Here is a 21952-nt window from a genome sequence, read left to right as displayed (position 1 = left end):
GGCCTCTAACATGCCTCTAACGGGCCTCTAACAGGCCTCTAACGGGCCTCTAATGGGCCTCTAACGGGCCTCTAAGGGGCCTCTAACGGGCCTCTAACATGCCTCTAACGGGCCTCTAACGGGCCTCTAACGGGCCTCTAACGGGCCTCTAACATGCCTCTAACGGGCCTCTAACGGGCCTCTAATGGGCCTCTAACGGGCCTCTAACGGGCCTAACAGGCCTCTAACATGCCTCTAACGGGCCTCTAACATGCCTCTAATGGGCCTCTAACGGGCCTCTAACGGGCCTCTAACGGGCCTAACAGGCCTCTAACGGGCCTCTAACGGGCCTCTAACATGCCTCTAATGGGCCTCTAACGGGCCTCTAACGGGCCTCTAACGGGCCTCTAACGGGCCTAACGTGCCTCTAACGGGCCTCTAACATGCTTCTAACCGGCCTCTAACGGGCCTCTAACATGCCTCTAATGGGCCTCTAACGGGCCTCTAACGGGCCTCTAACAGGCCTAACAGGCCTCTAACGGGCCTCTAACGGGCCTCTAACGGGCCTCTAACATGCTTCTAACCGGCCTCTAACGGGCCTCTAACATGCTTCTAACCGGCCTCTAACGGGCCTCTAACGGGCCTCTAACGGGCCTCTAACGGGCCTCTAACGGGCCTCTAACATGCTTCTAACCGGCCTCTAACGGGCCTCTAACGGGCCTCTAACGGGCCTCTAACGGGCCTCTAATGGGCCTCTAACATGCCTCTAACCAGCCTCTAACGGGCCTCTAACGGGCCTCTAACATGCCTCTAACGGGCCTCTAACGGGCCTCTAACGGGCCTCTAACGGGCCTCTAACGGGCCTCTAACGGGCCTCTAATGGGCCTCTAACATGCCTCTAACGGGCCTCTAACGGGCCTCTAATGGGCCTCTAACATGCCTCTAACGGGCCTCTAACGGGCCTCTAACCGGCCTCTAACGGGCCTCTAACGGGCCTCTAACGGGCCTCTAACGGGCCTCTAACATGCCTCTAACGGGCCTCTAACGGGCCTCTAACGGGCCTCTAACGGGCCTCTAACGGGCCTCTAACATGCCTCTAATGGGCCTCTAACGGGCCTCTAACGGGCCTCTAACGGGCCTCTAACGGGCCTCTAACGGGCATTCTTCTTCTCTTCCTTTGTTAGTGCATGGTGTGTTTCCTGTTTGTGATAACGATGAGGAAATGTTGTGAATCTGTTTCATCCCATTTAAATGGTTCCTGGTCTTTGCATTCAGCTGATAAACTTTACTTCAGATATGATGGTTCCATCCTGACTCAATGAAACAAACATGAACATGATTTAACATTAATTAAATCTCAGTGGGTATTTCCCTGAAAGGGAACAGCGCCCCCTGCCTGTGGGAGGACTGTTTCCATCCTGACTCAATGAAACAAACATGCCACGTTAATTAAATCTCATCTCAGTGGGTATTTCCCTGAAAGGGAACAGCGCCCCCTGCCTGTGGGAGGACTCTGCCAGCTGTAGTCTGTCATTCAGCTGAATCAGAGCGCGGAGCTGCTGGGACAGGAAATACCGAGCGTTTCAGAGTGTGTCCAACAGCATGCTGCAGGCTACAGTTACACACATGTGTGCACGTTGTGCGTGCACGCTGTGTGTGCACGTTATGTGTGCACGCTGTGGGAGGCTGCATTAACTATCAGTGTGAGCCAACATCACACTCTGCTGGAACACCGATAACAGAAAGAGTGTGAGGGGGCTTTTATCTTTGCTCTGACCGGCCCATAAATCTGACACAGTACACATCCTGCTGTTAGGGTGGGCGACCCCTCAGAAACATCCGGTTAGGGTTAGGGTAGGGCGACCCCTCAGAAACATCAGGTTAGGGTTAGGGAGGAGTTTAGTTTCCAGGGTTAGGGTTAGGGTAGGGCGACCCCTCAGAAACATCAGGTAAGGGTTAGGGAGGAGTTTAGTTACCAGGGTTAGGGTTAGGGAGGAGTTTAGTTTCCAGGGTTAGGGAGGAGTTTAGTTTCCAGGGTTAGGGAGGAGTTTAGTTTCCAGGGTTAGGGTTAGGGAGGAGTTTAGTTTCCAGGGTTAGGGTTAGGGAGGAGTTTAGTTTCCAGGGTTAGGGAGGAGTTTAGTTTCCAGGGTTAGGGTTAGGGAGGAGTTTAGTTTCCAGGGTTAGGGTTAGGGAGGAGTTTAGTTTCCAGGGTTAGGGAGGAGTTTAGTTACCAGGGTTAGGGTTAGGGAGGAGTTTAGTTTCCAGGGTTAGGGAGGAGTTTAGTTACCAGGGTTAGGGTTAGGGTAGGGCGACCCCTCAGAAACATCAGGTAAGGGTTAGGGAGGAGTTTAGTTACCAGGGTTAGGGTTAGGGAGGAGTTTAGTTTCCAGGGTTAGGGAGGAGTTTAGTTTCCAGGGTTAGGGAGGAGTTTAGTTTCCAGGGTTAGGGTTAGGGAGGAGTTTAGTTTCCAGGGTTAGGGTTAGGGAGGAGTTTAGTTTCCAGGGTTAGGGAGGAGTTTAGTTTCCAGGGTTAGGGTTAGGGAGGAGTTTAGTTTCCAGGGTTAGGGTTAGGGAGGAGTTTAGTTTCCAGGGTTAGGGTTAGGGAGGAGTTTAGTTTCCAGGGTTAGGGAGGAGTTTAGTTTCCAGGGTTAGGGTTAGGGAGGAGTTTAGTTTCCAGAGTTAGGGAGGAGTTTAGTTTCCAGGGTTAGGGTTAGGGAGGAGTTTAGTTTCCAGGGTTAGGGAGGAGTTTAGTTTCCAGGGTTAGGGTTAGGGAGGAGTTTAGTTTCCAGAGTTAGGGAGGAGTTTAGTTTCCAGGGTTAGGAAGGAGTTTAGTTTCCAGAGTTAGGGAGGAGTTTAGTTTCCAGAGTTAGGGAGGAGTTTAGTTTCCAGGGTTAGGGAGGAGTTTAGTTTCCAGGGTTAAGGAGGAGTTTAGTTTCCATGGTTAGGAAGGAGTTTAGTTTCCAGGGTTAGGAAGGAGTTTAGTTTCCAGGGTTAGGAAGGAGTTTAGTTTCCAGGGTTAGGGTTAGGGAGGAGTTTAGTTTCCAGGGTTAGGGAGGAGTTTAGTTTCCAGGGTTAGGGAGGAGTTTAGTTTCCAGGGTTAGGGTTAGGGAGGAGTTTAGTTTCCAGAGTTAGGGAGGAGTTTAGTTTCCAGGGTTAGGGAGGAGTTTAGTTTCCAGGGTTAGGGTTAGGGAGGAGTTTAGTTTCCAGGGTTAGGGTTAGGGAGGAGTTTAGTTTCCAGGGTTAGGGTTAGGGAGGAGTTTAGTTTCCAGGGTTAGGGAGGAGTTTAGTTTCCAGGGTTAGGGTTAGGGAGGAGTTTAGTTTCCAGAGTTAGGGAGGAGTTTAGTTTCCAGGGTTAGGGTTAGGGAGGAGTTTAGTTTCCAGGGTTAGGGTTAGGGAGGAGTTTAGTTTCCAGAGTTAGGGAGGAGTTTAGTTTCCAGGGTTAGGAAGGAGTTTAGTTTCCAGAGTTAGGGAGGAGTTTAGTTTCCATGGTTAGGAAGGAGTTTAGTTTCCAGAGTTAGGGAGGAGTTTAGTTTCCAGAGTTAGGGAGGAGTTTAGTTTCCAGGGTTAGGGAGGAGTTTAGTTTCCAGGGTTAAGGAGGAGTTTAGTTTCCATGGTTAGGAAGGAGTTTAGTTTCCAGAGTTAGGGAGGAGTTTAGTTTCCATGGTTAGGAAGGAGTTTAGTTTCCAGGGTTAGGAAGGAGTTTAGTTTCCAGAGTTAGGGAGGAGTTTAGTTTCCAGGGTTAGGGAGGAGTTTAGTTTCCATGGTTAGGGTTAGGGAGGAGTTTAGTTTCCAGGGTTAGGAAGGAGTTTAGTTTCCAGAGTTAGGGAGGAGTTTAGTTTCCAGAGTTAGGGTTAGGGAGGAGTTTAGTTTCCATGGTTAGGGTTAGGGAGGAGTTTAGTTTCCAGGGTTAGGAAGGAGTTTAGTTTCCAGGGTTAGGGTTAGGGAGGAGTTTAGTTTCCAGGGTTAGGGAGGAGTTTAGTTTCCAGGGTTAGGGAGGAGTTTAGTTTCCAGAGTTAGGGAGGAGTTTAGTTTCCAGGGTTAGGAAGGAGTTTAGTTTCCATGGTTAGGGTTAGGGAGGAGTTTAGTTTCCAGGGTTAGGAAGGAGTTTAGTTTCCAGAGTTAGGGAGGAGTTTAGTTTCCAGAGTTAGGGTTAGGGAGGAGTTTAGTTTCCATGGTTAGGGTTAGGGAGGAGTTTAGTTTCCAGGGTTAGGAAGGAGTTTAGTTTCCATGGTTAGGGAGGAGTTTAGTTTCCAGGGTTAGGGAGGAGTTTAGTTTCCAGGGTTAGGGAGGAGTTTAGTTTCCAGGGTTAGGGAGGAGTTTAGTTACCAGGGTTAGGGTTAGGGAGGAATTTAGTTTCCAGGGTTAGGGAGGAGTTTAGTTTCCAGGGTTAGGGTTAGGGAGGAGTTTAGTTTCCAGAGTTAGGGAGGAGTTTAGTTACCAGGGTTAGGGTTAGGGAGGAGTTTAGTTTCCAGGGTTAGGGAGGAGTTTAGTTTCCAGGGTTAGGATTAGGGAGGAGTTTAGTTTCCAGGGTTAGGGAGGAGTTTAGTTTCCAGGGTTAGGGAGGAGTTTAGTTTCCAGGGTTAGGGAGGAGTTTAGTTACCAGGGTTAGGGTTAGGGAGGAGTTTAGTTTCCAGGGTTAGGAAGGAGTTTAGTTTCCAGGGTTAGGGAGGAGTTTAGTTTCCAGGGTTAGGGTTAGGGAGGAGTTTAGTTTCCAGGGTTAGGGAGGAGTTTAGTTTCCAGGGTTAGGGAGGAGTTTAGTTTCCATGGTTAGGGAGGAGTTTAGTTTCCATGATTAGGGAGGAGTTTAGTTTCCAGGGTTAGGGAGGAGTTTAGTTTCCAGGGTTAGGGAAGAGTTTAGTTTCATGGGTTAGGGAGGAGTTTAGTTTCCATGGTTAGGGAGGAGTTTAGTTTCCATGGTTAGGGAGGAGTTTAGTTTCCAGGGTTAGGGAGGAGTTTAGTTTCCATGGTTAGGGAGGAGTTTAGTTTCCATGATTAGGGAGGAGTTTAGTTTCCAGGGTTAGGGAGGAGTTTAGTTTCCATGGTTAGGGAGGAGTTTAGTTTCCAGGGTTAGGGAGGAGTTTAGTTTCCATGGTTAGGGAGGAGTTTAGTTTCCATGATTAGGGAGGAGTTTAGTTTCCAGGGTTAGGGAGGAGTTTAGTTTCATGGGTTAGGGAGGAGTTTAGTTTCATGGGTTAGGGTTAGGGAGGAGTTTAGTTTCCATGGTTAGGGAGGAGTTTAGTTACCAGGGTTAGGGTTAGGGAGGAGTTTAGTTTCCAGGGTTAGGGAGGAGTTTAGTTTCCAGGGTTAGGGAGGAGTTTAGTTTCCATGGTTAGGGAGGAGTTTAGTTTCCATGATTAGGGAGGAGTTTAGTTTCCAGGGTTAGGGAGGAGTTTAGTTTCCAGGGTTAGGGAGGAGTTTAGTTTCCATGGTTAGGGAGGAGTTTAGTTTCCAGGGTTAGGGAGGAGTTTAGTTTCATGGGTTAGGGAGGAGTTTAGTTTCATGGGTTAGGGTTAGGGAGGAGTTTAGTTTCCATGGTTAGGGAGGAGTTTAGTTTCCATGATTAGGGAGGAGTTTAGTTTCCATGATTAGGGAGGAGTTTAGTTTCCATGGTTAGGGAGGAGTTTAGTTTCCATGATTAGGGAGGAGTTTAGTTTCCATGGTTAGGGAGGAGTTTAGTTTCCAGGGTTATGGAGGAGTTTAGTTTCATGGGTTAGGGAGGAGTTTAGTTTCATGGGTTATGGAGGAGTTTAGTTTCATGGGTTAGGGAGGAGTTTAGTTTCCAGGGTTAGGGAGGAGTTTAGTTTCCAGGGTTATGGAGGAGTTTAGTTTCATGGGTTAGGGAGGAGTTTAGTTTCCATGATTAGGGAGGAGTTTAGTTTCATGGGTTAGGGTTAGGGAGGAGTTTAGTTTCCAGGGTTATGGAGGAGTTTAGTTTCATGGGTTAGGGAGGAGTTTAGTTTCATGGGTTAGGGTTATGGAGGAGTTTAGTTTCCAGGGTTAGGGAGGAGTTTAGTTTCCAGGGTTATGGAGGAGTTTAGTTTCATGGGTTAGGGAGGAGTTTAGTTTCCATGATTAGGGAGGAGTTTAGTTTCATGGGTTAGGGTTAGGGAGGAGTTTAGTTTCCAGGGTTATGGAGGAGTTTAGTTTCATGGGTTAGGGAGGAGTTTAGTTTCCATGATTAGGGAGGAGTTTAGTTTCCAGGTTTAGGGAGGAGTTTAGTTTCCAGGGTTAGGGAGGAGTTTAGTTTCCATGATTAGGGAGGAGTTTAGTTTCCAGGTTTAGGGAGGAGTTTAGTTTCCAGGGTTAGGGAAGAGTTTAGTTTCCAGGTTTAGGGAGCAGTTTAGTTTCCAGGGTTAGGGAGGAGTTTGGTTTCCATGATTAGGGAGGAGTTTAGTTTCCAGGGTTAGGGAGGAGTTTAGTTTCATGGGTTAGGGAGGAGTTTAGTTTCCAGGGTTAGGGAGGAGTTTAGTTTCCAGGGTTAGGGAGGAGTTTAGTTTCCAGGGTTATGGTTAGGGAGGAGTTTAGTTTCCAGGCAACTGCTCTGATTGTTGAAGCTTTTGGGTAAAAATAAAGACTATTCTCGGGGTTAGACTGAGATGAGTAATAATCATCATCAGCTCCGGTTGTTTTACGTCTTAAACTGAAACCAGTTTGTTCAGGTAGACAAACACCTTTAAAAATGATGGTGATTATGATTCATGTATGCACAGAATTTTAAAACCACTTTTTCCTGTTTAACCAAAGGGTTAAAGGGTTAACCCTAACCCTCTAACCCTTTAAAACTGGAGAATGTTTTCATTTGGTCTGCCACCATCTGCAGAAAGAGACAAATGAGCATTGATGCAGATTGTCTGTGTGTGGCGCCAGTTATCAGAAAGACAAGAGGGTGAACGACATGTTAGTGACACTCACACGTGCACACTCACACATGCACACTCACACCTTCAGTTAAAGTGTAGAAGTGGAGGAACAACAGCAGCTGAAAACAGTAAGACTTTACTTCTGGTTTCTAATCATTTTATGGGTTAGGGTTATGATGTCTGGGACATTCCTGCTTGTGTCAGATTTACAGCCACCAATCAGCCGTAGTCAAGTTCAGTTTTATGTTGGTAGATGATGTTTGGGACTCTCCTGTGTGTGAGGTGCTTACATGTATGAATAGATTGTGTGTGGATCTACAGGTTAAACAAAGTTCTGCAAACATTTGCACTGTTGGTAATGAAATACAGCCCCTTTAATCTTTAGTCTGTTTACATTGCACTGTGGGCAGAACACACAACTGGAGTTAACATGCGGCACAATGTCATCAGAGACCGTCTACTTTTTATGGCTTGCGATTTCCACCTCTGCAACCTGAGAAAATGGAGGGCAGGGACACATGTGAGAATGCTTTATATTGAGTTCAGCTCAGTATTCAGTACAGTTGTCCCACAGAAGCTGTGAAGTAGGCCCATCTCCCTCAGACTGACTGTATGCTGAGTCCACTCCTCTAAACCTTGTTAACCTATGACTGTGTGGTGGAGACAGAGGTAGCAGGAAGACCATGGCTGTGTTCGAAACCGCCTACTACAAGGCATGGGAATCGAGTCCGGCTAGTTGGCTGGGGCTAGAAAAATAAAGCGTCTTGCTTCTCAAAACAATATGCGTTCAAAAGAGTAATACATTTGCATCACAAAATCGTTCTTGATGAAAAAGTCAGACCTCACATCGCTTGGACCTATTTTTGCCTCCCTTGATATCAATGCGTCCAGCCACCTAGCAATAGCTGCGCCTGTTACGGTGTTTGCTGCTCGGAAACAGGGGAGTGCTCGGTCTGCACACTTTACATTGGACGCATTGATATCAGCTATCTGCCAAACTGGCAGCTGGTTCCACAGAGAGGGGCCTGATAACTGAAGGCTCTGCCTCCCAAACTGGCAGCTGGTTCCACAGAGAGGGGCCTGATAACTGAAGGCTCTGCCTCCCAAACTGGCAGCTGGTTCCACAGAGAGGGGCCTGATAACTGAAGGCTCTGCCTCCCAAACTGGCAGCTGGTTCCACAGAGAGGGGCCTGATAACTGAAGGCTCTGCCTCCCAAACTGGAAGAGCCTTGAAGGTGTGAAGGGGAATCTCTTAATCCATGCAGTGTTTCATGGGTAGCCAGTTCAGCTCTTGATGAAGAGGAGTGATGTGATTTATGGAAGGGGTTCTGGTTAATTTTGGGGGAGGGAGGGACTGTGGAGTTGTTGATTGTTAGTGAGAAGTCGGGGTACTTGGCAAGATTGTGCATGGAGCCAACAAGGAGAACCTCTGTTTTTATTGCTGTTGAGTCTGAGAAAGTTATGAGTTAACCAGGAATTAAATTAAGTAAGGCAGTCAGTGAGGGATGAGGGTGGAAGAGTGGAGTGAGGCGTGGAGGAGAGATAGAGCTGGGTGTCATCAGCATAGCAATGAAAGTAAGGGGGCCCAGGACAGAGCCCTGGGGAACGCTGGTAGTGACTGGGGTGAGCTGTGGTCTGAAATTTTTGAGTTGAGCAAACTGAGTACGGTCAGAGAAGTGTGACTTAAACCAGCCGAGGGGGATGATGATGAGGATAGATAAGAGTCCAGAATCAGCTGCCATAAGAAGGTCTTTTGTGATTTTTACCAGGGCTGTTTCAGTTCTATGAAGTGGATGGAAACCAGACTGGAACTCTTCAAACAGATTATTGTCAGAGAGGTGACGAAGGACCTGGGCTGCGACGAATCTTTCAAGAGTCTTGGACTGTGGGACAGCCCAATAATAAAGAATTACAGCAGTCCAATCCTGAAGTAACATGGAGCAGTTTTTCTGCATCACTCTGGATGTTCCTGATTTTAACAATATTACGAAGGTGAAAGAAGGCAGTCCTGTTTTATATGTGAGTCAGAGGACAGATGAATCTTATCTTACATGTGGAAGGACTGGCTCAGGTATGTGGAAGAGGACAGAATAGTTGGTAACATATCAAGACTTTCCTGAGGATGATTATTGAGCGGTAGATTGATTAACAGAGGATTGACGTCAGATGATGGCTTATAAAGCAAAGCTAGGAACAAGTTGCAGTTGAGTGGAATCAGTCAGAATCACCACCAGCCGTCACACCCGTATGAAAAGGTGAGAAAAACAACTCAAATTCAAAAACCCTGAGGTCCAAAGATAACGACTTCAGTTTGTCTGAATTTAGAAGCAGACAGTTCTGAGTCATCCAGGTCTTTATGTCTTTAAGACATGCTTGTAGTCTGACCAACCTATTGGGTTCATCTGGTTTCATAGATAAGTACAGCTGAGTATCATCAGCATAGCAATGGAACTCTATTCCCTTAACGCCTATTGTCGCAAATATGCTACAAACCGTTTGACTCAATCAACCAGCTGCGAAAGCATCTTTATTCCCCCAATGCCGGTTAGTCCATATTCACCACGACCGCAAAGTGACGGACTTATTTCCTGTTGCAGATTTATATAAATAAATATGTAAAAAAAAAAAAAGGTGAATAAAAGAACATAGTTTTTTCACTGTTATATTACTGTGTTGTTGTTATCTTATTATTGACCATTATGTCTGGTGTTGCAAATAAGCAACATACCAAATTACATACCAAATTGACCAGGATGCCTGTTGTCGGAAATTTGCAACATACCAAAATTTCTATTTTTTTTTGTGCAAAAGTGAAATTAATAATCTCAGCATTATTTACCATCTACTTAAAGGCTAAAACACACACAAAACATTATTTTTATATACAGCTATATAAATTCAGGCGTTAAGGGGTTATGCCATGCTGTCTAATAATGTTACCTAATGGAAGCATGTATAAAGTGAAAAGAATCGGTCCAAGCACAGAACCCTGAGGAACTCCATGACTTACTCTGGTGTGTGAGGAAGATTCTTCATTTACAAGAACAAACTGAAATCTATCAGAGAAATATGACTTAAACCAGCCTAATGCAGTTCCTCTAATCCCAATAACATGTTCAAGTCTGTGTAATAAGATACTGTGATCGACCGTATCAAATGCAGCACTGAGATCCAACAGGACAAGCACAGACACAAGTCCGCTATCAGAGGCTAAGAGGAGATCATTGGGAACTTTCAGCAGTGCAGTTTCTGTGCTATGATGCACTCTGAATCCTGACTGAAACTCTTCAAACAGATTATTTCTGTGGAAATGATCACAAAGCTGAGCTGCAACTATTTTTTCAAGAAAAGGAGGTTGATAATGAGCTAACACTTCTGAATCAAGAGTAGTTTTTTTAAGTAAAGGTTTAATTACAGCAACCTTAAAAGGCTGAGGTACATATCCTGTTCTAAAGATACTTCTAAAGCTGCTGTACCTGATGATACATCACTGATAATAGTGGGAAGGACTCCATCAATCTTCTCTCTGATGGAAACAGTTTTATTGATAAAGAAGCTCATGAAATCATCACTGCTGAGAGTTAAAGGAATACCTGGCTCAGCAGGGCTCGGACTCTTAGTCAGACTGGCTACAGCGCTGAAGAGAAACATGGGATTGTTCTTATTGTTTAAATTTGCAGATTAAAACTGAAAATCACTGGAGCAACCTTCCCTTCTCTACAGGATTCGTGGTCTTTGACATGTGTTTTTACTGCATGTGACAAACTTCTTGAATGATGATGTAATTCAGGGTTTGATGCCATCAAGTAAAGCTTCTGATGGAAATGAATAAAAACCTTCGTCTTGAACTTATTCTCTGAAAATGGTTATTTAGTAGACCCTCAGAATTTGTGATGTTGGACAGAGTCAAGACCTGAACCTCTGTTAGATGATGGTCAGATGATGGTCAGATGATGGTCAGATGATGGTTAGATGATGGTCAGATGATGGTCAGATGATGGTCAGATGATGGTCAGATGATGGTCAGATGATGGTCAGATGATGGTTAGATGATGGTTAGATGATGGTTAGATGATGGTCAGATGATGGTTAGATGATGGTCAGATGATGGTTAGATGATGGTCAGATGATGGTCAGATGATGGTTAGATGATGGTTAGATGATGGTTAGATGATGGTCAGATGATGGTCAGATGATGGTTAGATGATGGTCAGATGGTGGTTAGATGATGGTCAGATGGTCAGATGATGGTCAGATGATGGTCAGATGATGGTTAGATGATGGTCAGATGATGGTTAGATGATGGTCAGATGATGGTTAGATGATGGTTAGATGATGGTCAGATGATGGTCAGATGATGGTCAGATGATGGTCAGATGATGGTTAGATGATGGTCAGATGATGGTCAGATGATGGTCAGATGATGGTCAGATGATGGTCAGATGATGGTTAGATGATGGTCAGATGATGGTTAGATGATGGTCAGATGATGGTTAGATGATGGTTAGATGATGGTCAGATGATGGTCAGATGATGGTCAGATGATGGTCAGATGATGGTCAGATGATGGTTAGATGATGGTCAGATGATGGTCAGATGATGGTCAGATGATGGTTAGATGATGGTTAGATGATGGTCAGATGATGGTTAGATGATGGTCAGATGATGGTCAGATGATGGTCAGATGATGGTCAGATGATGGTTAGATGATGGTCAGATGATGGTCAGATGATGGTTAGATGATGGTCAGATGATGGTCAGATGATGGTCAGATGATGGTCAGATGATGGTCAGATGATGGTCAGATGATGGTCAGATGATGGTCAGATGATGGTTAGATGATGGTCAGATGATGGTCAGATGATGGTCAGATGATGGTTAGATGATGGTTAGATGATGGTCAGATGATGGTCAGATGATGGTTAGATGATGGTTAGATGATGGTCAGATGATGGTTAGATGATGGTCAGATGATGGTCAGATGATGGTTAGATGATGGTCAGATGATGGTCAGATGATGGTTAGATGATGGTCAGATGATGGTCAGATGATGGTCAGATGATGGTCAGATGATGGTCAGATGATGGTTAGATGATGGTTAGATGATGGTCAGATGATGGTTAGATGATGGTCAGATGATGGTTAGATGATGGTCAGATGATGGTCAGATGATGGTTAGATGATGGTTAGATGATGGTTAGATGATGGTTAGATGATGGTTAGATGATGGTCAGATGATGGTTAGATGATGGTCAGATGATGGTCAGATGATGGTCAGATGATGGTCAGATGATGGTTAGATGATGGTCAGATGATGGTCAGATGATGGTCAGATGATGGTCAGATGATGGTTAGATGATGGTCAGATGATGGTTAGATGATGGTCAGATGATGGTCAGATGATGGTCAGATGATGGTCAGATGATGGTCAGATGATGGTCAGATGATGGTCAGATGATGGTTAGATGATGGTCAGATGATGGTTAGATGATGGTTAGATGATGGTTAGATGATGGTCAGATGATGGTCAGATGATGGTCAGATGATGGTCAGATGATGGTCAGATGATGGTCAGATGATGGTCAGATGATGGTTAGATGATGGTTAGATGATGGTCAGATGATGGTTAGATGATGGTCAGATGATGGTTAGATGATGGTTAGATGATGGTTAGATGATGGTCAGATGATGGTCAGATGATGGTTAGATGATGGTCAGATGATGGTTAGATGATGGTCAGATGATGGTCAGATGATGGTTAGATGATGGTCAGATGATGGTTAGATGATGGTTAGATGATGGTTAGATGATGGTCAGATGATGGTCAGATGATGGTCAGATGATGGTCAGATGATGGTCAGATGATGGTCAGATGATGGTCAGATGATGGTTAGATGATGGTCAGATGATGGTCAGATGATGGTCAGATGATGGTCAGATGATGGTTAGATGATGGTCAGATGGTTAGATGATGGTCAGATGATGGTCAGATGATGGTCAGATGATGGTCAGATGATGGTCAGATGATGGTTAGATGATGGTTAGATGATGGTCAGATGATGGTTAGATGATGGTCAGATGATGGTCAGATGATGGTCAGATGATGGTCAGATGATGGTTAGATGATGGTCAGATGATGGTCAGATGGTTAGATGATGGTCAGATGATGGTCAGATGATGGTCAGATGATGGTCAGATGATGGTCAGATGATGGTCAGATGATGGTTAGATGATGGTTAGATGATGGTCAGATGATGGTCAGATGATGGTCAGATGATGGTTAGATGATGGTTAGATGATGGTCAGATGATGGTCAGATGATGGTCAGATGATGGTTAGATGATGGTTAGATGATGGTTAGATGATGGTCAGATGATGGTCAGATGATGGTCAGATGATGGTCAGATGATGGTCAGATGATGGTCAGATGATGGTTAGATGATGGTCAGATGATGGTCAGATGATGGTCAGATGATGGTCAGATGATGGTTAGATGATGGTCAGATGGTTAGATGATGGTCAGATGATGGTCAGATGATGGTCAGATGATGGTCAGATGATGGTCAGATGATGGTTAGATGATGGTTAGATGATGGTCAGATGATGGTTAGATGATGGTCAGATGATGGTCAGATGATGGTCAGATGATGGTCAGATGATGGTTAGATGATGGTCAGATGATGGTCAGATGGTTAGATGATGGTCAGATGATGGTCAGATGATGGTCAGATGATGGTCAGATGATGGTCAGATGATGGTCAGATGATGGTTAGATGATGGTTAGATGATGGTCAGATGATGGTCAGATGATGGTCAGATGATGGTCAGATGATGGTTAGATGATGGTTAGATGATGGTCAGATGATGGTTAGATGATGGTCAGATGATGGTCAGATGATGGTCAGATGATGGTTAGATGATGGTCAGATGATGGTTAGATGGTCAGATGATGGTTAGATGATGGTCAGATGATGGTCAGATGATGGTCAGATGATGGTTAGATGATGGTTAGATGATGGTCAGATGATGGTCAGATGATGGTCAGATGATGGTCAGATGATGGTTAGATGATGGTTAGATGATGGTCAGATGATGGTTAGATGATGGTCAGATGATGGTCAGATGATGGTCAGATGATGGTTAGATGATGGTCAGATGATGGTTAGATGGTCAGATGATGGTTAGATGATGGTCAGATGATGGTCAGATGATGGTCAGATGATGGTTAGATGATGGTCAGATGATGGTCAGATGATGGTCAGATGATGGTTAGATGATGGTTAGATGATGGTCAGATGATGGTTAGATGATGGTCAGATGATGGTTAGATGATGGTTAGATGATGGTCAGATGATGGTTAGATGATGGTTAGATGATGGTCAGATGATGGTCAGATGATGGTCAGATGATGGTCAGATGATGGTCAGATGATGGTCAGATGATGGTCAGATGATGGTTAGATGATGGTCAGATGATGGTTAGATGATGGTTAGATGATGGTTAGATGATGGTCAGATGATGGTCAGATGATGGTCAGATGATGGTCAGATGATGGTCAGATGATGGTTAGATGATGGTTAGATGATGGTCAGATGATGGTTAGATGATGGTCAGATGATGGTCAGATGATGGTCAGATGATGGTTAGATGATGGTCAGATGATGGTTAGATGATGGTCAGATGATGGTTAGATGGTCAGATGATGGTCAGATGATGGTCAGATGATGGTTAGATGATGGTTAGATGATGGTCAGATGATGGTCAGATGATGGTCAGATGATGGTCAGATGATGGTTAGATGATGGTTAGATGATGGTCAGATGATGGTTAGATGATGGTCAGATGATGGTCAGATGATGGTTAGATGATGGTTAGATGATGGTTAGATGATGGTCAGATGATGGTCAGATGATGGTCAGATGATGGTCAGATGATGGTCAGATGATGGTTAGATGATGGTTAGATGATGGTCAGATGATGGTTAGATGATGGTCAGATGATGGTCAGATGATGGTCAGATGATGGTTAGATGATGGTCAGATGATGGTTAGATGATGGTCAGATGATGGTTAGATGGTCAGATGATGGTCAGATGATGGTCAGATGATGGTTAGATGATGGTTAGATGATGGTCAGATGATGGTCAGATGATGGTCAGATGATGGTTAGATGATGGTTAGATGATGGTCAGATGATGGTCAGATGATGGTTAGATGATGGTTAGATGATGGTCAGATGATGGTCAGATGATGGTTAGATGATGGTCAGATGATGGTCAGATGATGGTCAGATGATGGTTAGATGATGGTTAGATGATGGTCAGATGATGGTTAGATGATGGTTAGATGATGGTCAGATGATGGTCAGATGATGGTCAGATGATGGTTAGATGATGGTTAGATGATGGTCAGATGATGGTTAGATGATGGTCAGATGATGGTCAGATGATGGTCAGATGATGGTTAGATGATGGTCAGATGATGGTTAGATGGTCAGATGATGGTTAGATGATGGTCAGATGATGGTCAGATGATGGTTAGATGATGGTCAGATGATGGTCAGATGATGGTTAGATGATGGTTAGATGATGGTTAGATGATGGTCAGATGATGGTCAGATGATGGTTAGATGATGGTCAGATGATGGTTAGATGATGGTTAGATGATGGTCAGATGATGGTTAGATGATGGTCAGATGATGGTTAGATGATGGTCAGATGATGGTTAGATGATGGTTAGATGATGGTTAGATGATGGTCAGATGATGGTCAGATGATGGTCAGATGATGGTCAGATGATGGTTAGATGATGGTCAGATGATGGTTAGATGATGGTTAGATGATGGTCAGATGATGGTCAGATGATGGTTAGATGATGGTTAGATGATGGTTAGATGATGGTTAGATGATGGTCAGATGATGGTCAGATGATGGTTAGATGATGGTTAGATGATGGTCAGATGATGGTTAGATGATGGTCAGATGATGGTCAGATGATGGTCAGATGATGGTTAGATGATGGTCAGATGATGGTCAGATGATGGTTAGATGATGGTTAGATGATGGTTAGATGATGGTTAGATGATGGTCAGATGATGGTCAGATGATGGTCAGATGATGGTCAGATGATGGTTAGATGGTCAGATGATGGTTAGATGATGGTCAGATGATGGTCAGATGATGGTTAGATGATGGTCAGATGATGGTCAGATGATGGTTAGATGATGGTTAGATGATGGTTAGATGATGGTCAGATGATGGTCAGATGATGGTTAGATGATGGTCAGATGATGGTTAGATGATGGTTAGATGATGGTCAGATGATGGTTAGATGATGGTCAGATGATGGTTAGATGATGGTCAGATGATGGTTAGATGATGGTTAGATGATGGTTAGATGATGGTCAGATGATGGTCAGATGATGGTCAGATGATGGTTAGATGATGGTCAGATGATGGTTAGATGATGGTTAGATGATGGTCAGATGATGGTCAGATGATGGTTAGATGATGGTCAGATGATGGTTAGATGATGGTTAGATGATGGTTAGATGATGGTTAGATGATGGTCAGATGATGGTTAGATGATGGTCAGATGATGGTTAGATGATGGTCAGATGATGGTTAGATGATGGTTAGATGATGGTTAGATGATGGTTAGATGATGGTTAGATGATGGTTAGATGATGGTTAGATGATGGTCAGATGATGGTCAGATGATGGTTAGATGATGGTCAGATGATGGTCAGATGATGGTCAGATGATGGTCAGATGATGGTTAGATGATGGTCAGATGATGGTTAGATGATGGTTAGATGATGGTCAGATGATGGTTAGATGATGGTCAGATGATGGTCAGATGATGGTTAGATGATGGTTAGATGATGGTTAGATGATGGTTAGATGATGGTCAGATGATGGTCAGATGATGGTTAGATGATGGTCAGATGATGGTTAGATGATGGTTAGATGATGGTCAGATGATGGTTAGATGATGGTCAGATGATGGTTAGATGATGGTTAGATGATGGTCAGATGATGGTTAGATGATGGTTAGATGATGGTTAGATGATGGTCAGATGATGGTTAGATGATGGTCAGATGATGGTTAGATGATGGTCAGATGATGGTCAGATGATGGTTAGATGATGGTCAGATGATGGTTAGATGATGGTCAGATGATGGTTAGATGATGGTTAGATGATGGTTAGATGATGGTCAGATGATGGTTAGATGATGGTTAGATGATGGTTAGATGATGGTTAGATGATGGTCAGATGATGGTTAGATGATGGTTAGATGATGGTTAGATGATGGTCAGATGATGGTTAGATGATGGTTAGATGATGGTTAGATGATGGTTAGATGATGGTCAGATGATGGTTAGATGATGGTTAGATGATGGTTAGATGATGGTCAGATGATGGTCAGATGATGGTTAGATGATGGTTAGATGATGGTCAGATGATGGTTAGATGATGGTTAGATGATGGTCAGATGATGGTTAGATGATGGTTAGATGATGGTTAGATGATGGTCAGATGATGGTTAGATGATGGTTAGATGATGGTCAGATGATGGTTAGATGATGGTTAGATGATGGTCAGATGATGGTTAGATGATGGTCAGATGATGGTCAGATGATGGTCAGATGATGGTTAGATGATGGTCAGATGATGGTCAGATGATGGTCAGATGATGGTTAGATGATGGTTAGATGATGGTTAGATGATGGTCAGATGATGGTCAGATGATGGTTAGATGATGGTCAGATGATGGTCAGATGATGGTTAGATGATGGTCAGATGATGGTCAGATGATGGTCAGATGATGGTTAGATGATGGTTAGATGATGGTCAGATGATGGTCAGATGATGGTTAGATGATGGTTAGATGATGGTCAGATGATGGTTAGATGATGGTCAGATGATGGTCAGATGATGGTCAGATGATGGTTAGATGATGGTTAGATGATGGTCAGATGATGGTCAGATGATGGTCAGATGATGGTTAGATGATGGTTAGATGATGGTCAGATGATGGTCAGATGATGGTCAGATGATGGTCAGATGATGGTCAGATGATGGTTAGATGATGGTCAGATGATGGTTAGATGATGGTTAGATGATGGTCAGATGATGGTCAGATGATGGTCAGATGATGGTCAGATGATGGTCAGATGATGGTTAGATGATGGTCAGATGATGGTCAGATGATGGTCAGATGATGGTTAGATGATGGTCAGATGATGGTTAGATGATGGTCAGATGATGGTTAGATGATGGTCAGATGATGGTCAGATGGTTAGATGATGGTTAGATGATGGTCAGATGATGGTCAGATGATGGTCAGATGATGGTCAGATGATGGTCAGATGATGGTCAGATGATGGTTAGATGATGGTCAGATGATGGTCAGATGATGGTTAGATGATGGTCAGATGATGGTTAGATGATGGTCAGATGATGGTCAGATGATGGTCAGATGATGGTTAGATGATGGTTAGATGATGGTCAGATGATGGTCAGATGATGGTTAGATGATGGTTAGATGATGGTCAGATGATGGTCAGATGATGGTTAGATGATGGTCAGATGATGGTTAGATGATGGTCAGATGATGGTCAGATGATGGTTAGATGATGGTTAGATGGTTAGATGATGGTTAGATGATGGTCAGATGATGGTCAGATGATGGTCAGATGATGGTTAGATGATGGTTAGATGATGGTTAGATGATGGTTAGATGATGGTCAGATGATGGTCAGATGATGGTCAGATGATGGTTAGATGATGGTTAGATGATGGTTAGATGATGGTTAGATGATGGTTAGATGATGGTCAGATGATGGTCAGATGATGGTTAGATGATGGTCAGATGATGGTTAGATGATGGTTAGATGATGGTTAGATGATGGTTAGATGATGGTTAGATGATGGTTAGATGATGGTCAGATGATGGTCAGATGATGGTTAGATGATGGTCAGATGATGGTTAGATGATGGTTAGATGATGGTTAGATGATGGTCAGATGATGGTCAGATGATGGTTAGATGATGGTCAGATGATGGTCGATGATGGTTAGATGATGGTTAGATGATGGTCAGATGATGGTCAGATGATGGTCAGATGATGGTTAGATGATGGTTAGATGATGGTCAGATGATGGTTAGATGATGGTCAGATGATGGTCAGATGATGGTCAGATGATGGTTAGATGATGGTTAGATGATGGTCAGATGATGGTCAGATGATGGTCAGATGATGGTTAGATGATGGTCAGATGATGGTCAGATGATGGTTAGATGATGGTCAGATGATGGTCAGATGATGGTCAGATGATGGTCAGATGATGGTCAGATGATGGTTAGATGATGGTCAGATGATGGTTAGATGATGGTCAGATGATGGTCAGATGATGGTCAGATGATGGTCAGATGGTTAGATGATGGTTAGATGATGGTCAGATGATGGTCAGATGATGGTCAGATGATGGTTAGATGATGGTTAGATGATGGTCAGATGATGGTTAGATGATGGTCAGATGATGGTCAGATGATGGTCAGATGATGGTCAGATGATGGTTAGATGATGGTCAGATGATGGTCAGATGATGGTCAGATGATGGTTAGATGATGGTCAGATGATGGTCAGATGATGGTTAGATGATGGTCAGATGATGGTCAGATGATGGTCAGATGATGGTCAGATGATGGTCAGATGATGGTCAGATGATGGTCAGATGATGGTTAGATGATGGTCAGATGATGGTCAGATGATGGTTAGATGATGGTTAGATGATGGTCAGATGATGGTTAGATGATGGTCAGATGATGGTCAGATGATGGTCAGATGATGGTCAGAGATGGTTAGATGATGGTTAGATGATGGTCAGATGATGGTCAGATGATGGTTAGATGATGGTCAGATGATGGTTAGATGATGGTTAGATGATGGTCAGATGATGGTTAGATGATGGTTAGATGATGGTTAGATGATGGTCAGATGATGGTTAGATGATGGTTAGATGATGGTTAGATGATGGTTAGATGATGGTTAGATGATGGTTAGATGATGGTTAGATGATGGTTAGATGATGGTTAGATGATGGTCAGATGATGGTTAGATGATGGTCAGATGATGGTCAGATGATGGTCAGATGATGGTCAGATGGTTAGATGATGGTTAGATGATGGTCAGATGATGGTCAGATGATGGTCAGATGATGGTTAGATGATGGTTAGATGATGGTTAGATGATGGTTAGATGATGGTTAGATGATGGTTAGATGATGGTTAGATGATGGTTAGATGATGGTTAGATGATGGTCAGATGATGGTCAGATGATGGTCAGATGATGGTCAGATGATGGTCAGATGATGGTCAGATGATGGTCAGATGATGGTCAGATGATGGTCAGATGATGGTCAGATGATGGTCAGATGATGGTCAGATGATGGTCAGATGATGGTCAGATGATGGTCAGATGATGGTTAGATGATGGTCAGATGATGGTCAGATGATGGTCAGATGATGGTCAGATGATGGTTAGATGATGGTTAGATGATGGTTAGATGATGGTCAGATGATGGTTAGATGATGGTCAGATGATGGTCAGATGATGGTCAGATGATGGTCAGATGATGGTCAGATGATGGTTAGATGATGGTTAGATGATGGTTAGATGATGGTTAGATGATGGTCAGATGATGGTTAGATGATGGTCAGATGATGGTTAGATGATGGTCAGATGATGGTCAGATGATGGTCAGATGATGGTCAGATGATGGTTAGATGATGGTCAGATGATGGTTAGATGATGGTCAGATGATGGTTAGATGATGGTCAGATGATGGTCAGATGATGGTTAGATGATGGTCAGATGATGGTCAGATGATGGTTAGATGATGGTCAGATGATGGTCAGATGATGGTTAGATGATGGTCAGATGATGGTCAGATGATGGTCAGATGATGGTTAGATGATGGTTAGATGATGGTCAGATGATGGTCAGATGATGGTTAGATGGTCAGATGATGGTTAGATGGTCAGATGATGGTTAGATGATGGTTAGATGATGGTCAGATGATGGTTAGATGATGGTCAGATGATGGTTAGATGATGGTCAGATGATGGTCAGATGATGGTTAGATGATGGTTAGATGATGGTTAGATGATGGTTAGATGATGGTCAGATGATGGTTAGATGATGGTTAGATGATGGTTAGATGATGGTCAGATGATGGTTAGATGATGGTCAGATGATGGTCAGATGATGGTAGATGATGGTCAGATGATGGTCAGATGATGGTCAGATGGTCAGATGATGGTTAGATGATGGTTAGATGGTCAGATGATGGTTAGATGATGGTCAGATGATGGTTAGATGATGGTTAGATGATGGTCAGATGATGGTCAGATGATGGTTAGATGATGGTTAGATGATGGTCAGATGATGGTCAGATGATGGTCAGATGATGGTCAGATGATGGTCAGATGATGGTCAGATGATGGTCAGATGATGGTCAGATGATGGTCAGATGATGGTTAGATGATGGTCAGATGATGGTCAGATGATGGTCAGATGATGGTCAGATGATGGTCAGATGATGGTTCAGATGATGGTCAGATGATGGTCAGATGATGGTTAGATGATGGTTAGATGATGGTCAGATGATGGTTAGATGATGGTCAGATGATGGTCAGATGATGGTTAGATGATGGTTAGATGATGGTTAGATGATGGTTAGATGATGGTTAGATGATGGTCAGATGATGGTTAGATGATGGTTAGATGATGGTTAGATGATGGTCAGATGATGGTCAGATGATGGTCAGATGATGGTTAGATGATGGTCAGATGATGGTTAGATGATGGTTAGATGATGGTCAGATGATGGTTAGATGATGGTCAGATGATGGTCAGATGATGGTTAGATGATGGTTAGATGATGGTTAGATGATGGTTAGATGATGGTTAGATGATGGTCAGATGATGGTTAGATGATGGTTAGATGATGGTTAGATGATGGTTAGATGATGGTCAGATGATGGTTAGATGATGGTCAGATGATGGTTAGATGGGTCAGATGATGGTTAGATGATGGTCAGGAGTG

At 43.7% G+C, this 21952-nt stretch overlaps 1 protein-coding gene across 3 annotated transcripts in view; it reads left to right on the top strand.

The window, feature by feature from the left end:
• Positions 1-21952, top strand: part of scn4ab (sodium channel, voltage-gated, type IV, alpha, b) — a 75831-nt gene that overhangs the window by 6778 nt on the left and 47101 nt on the right. The window contains exon 1 of one of the 3 annotated variants that reach the window (XM_075453581.1): positions 6909-6966. The exons of the other annotated variants lie outside the window; for them this stretch is intronic. The gene's annotated coding sequence lies outside the window, so the exon portion shown is untranslated. Of the gene's footprint in view, positions 1-6908; positions 6967-21952 lie in introns of those variants that run through there. 3 annotated transcript variants of the gene reach the window in all.

Source organism: Odontesthes bonariensis, chromosome 21 (genome assembly GCF_027942865.1).
Source record: "Odontesthes bonariensis isolate fOdoBon6 chromosome 21, fOdoBon6.hap1, whole genome shotgun sequence".
Classification (NCBI taxonomy): domain Eukaryota; kingdom Metazoa; phylum Chordata; class Actinopteri; order Atheriniformes; family Atherinopsidae; genus Odontesthes; species Odontesthes bonariensis.
Note: the sequence above shows the minus strand (reverse complement) of the source record. Positions and strands in the feature narration are given on the sequence as shown.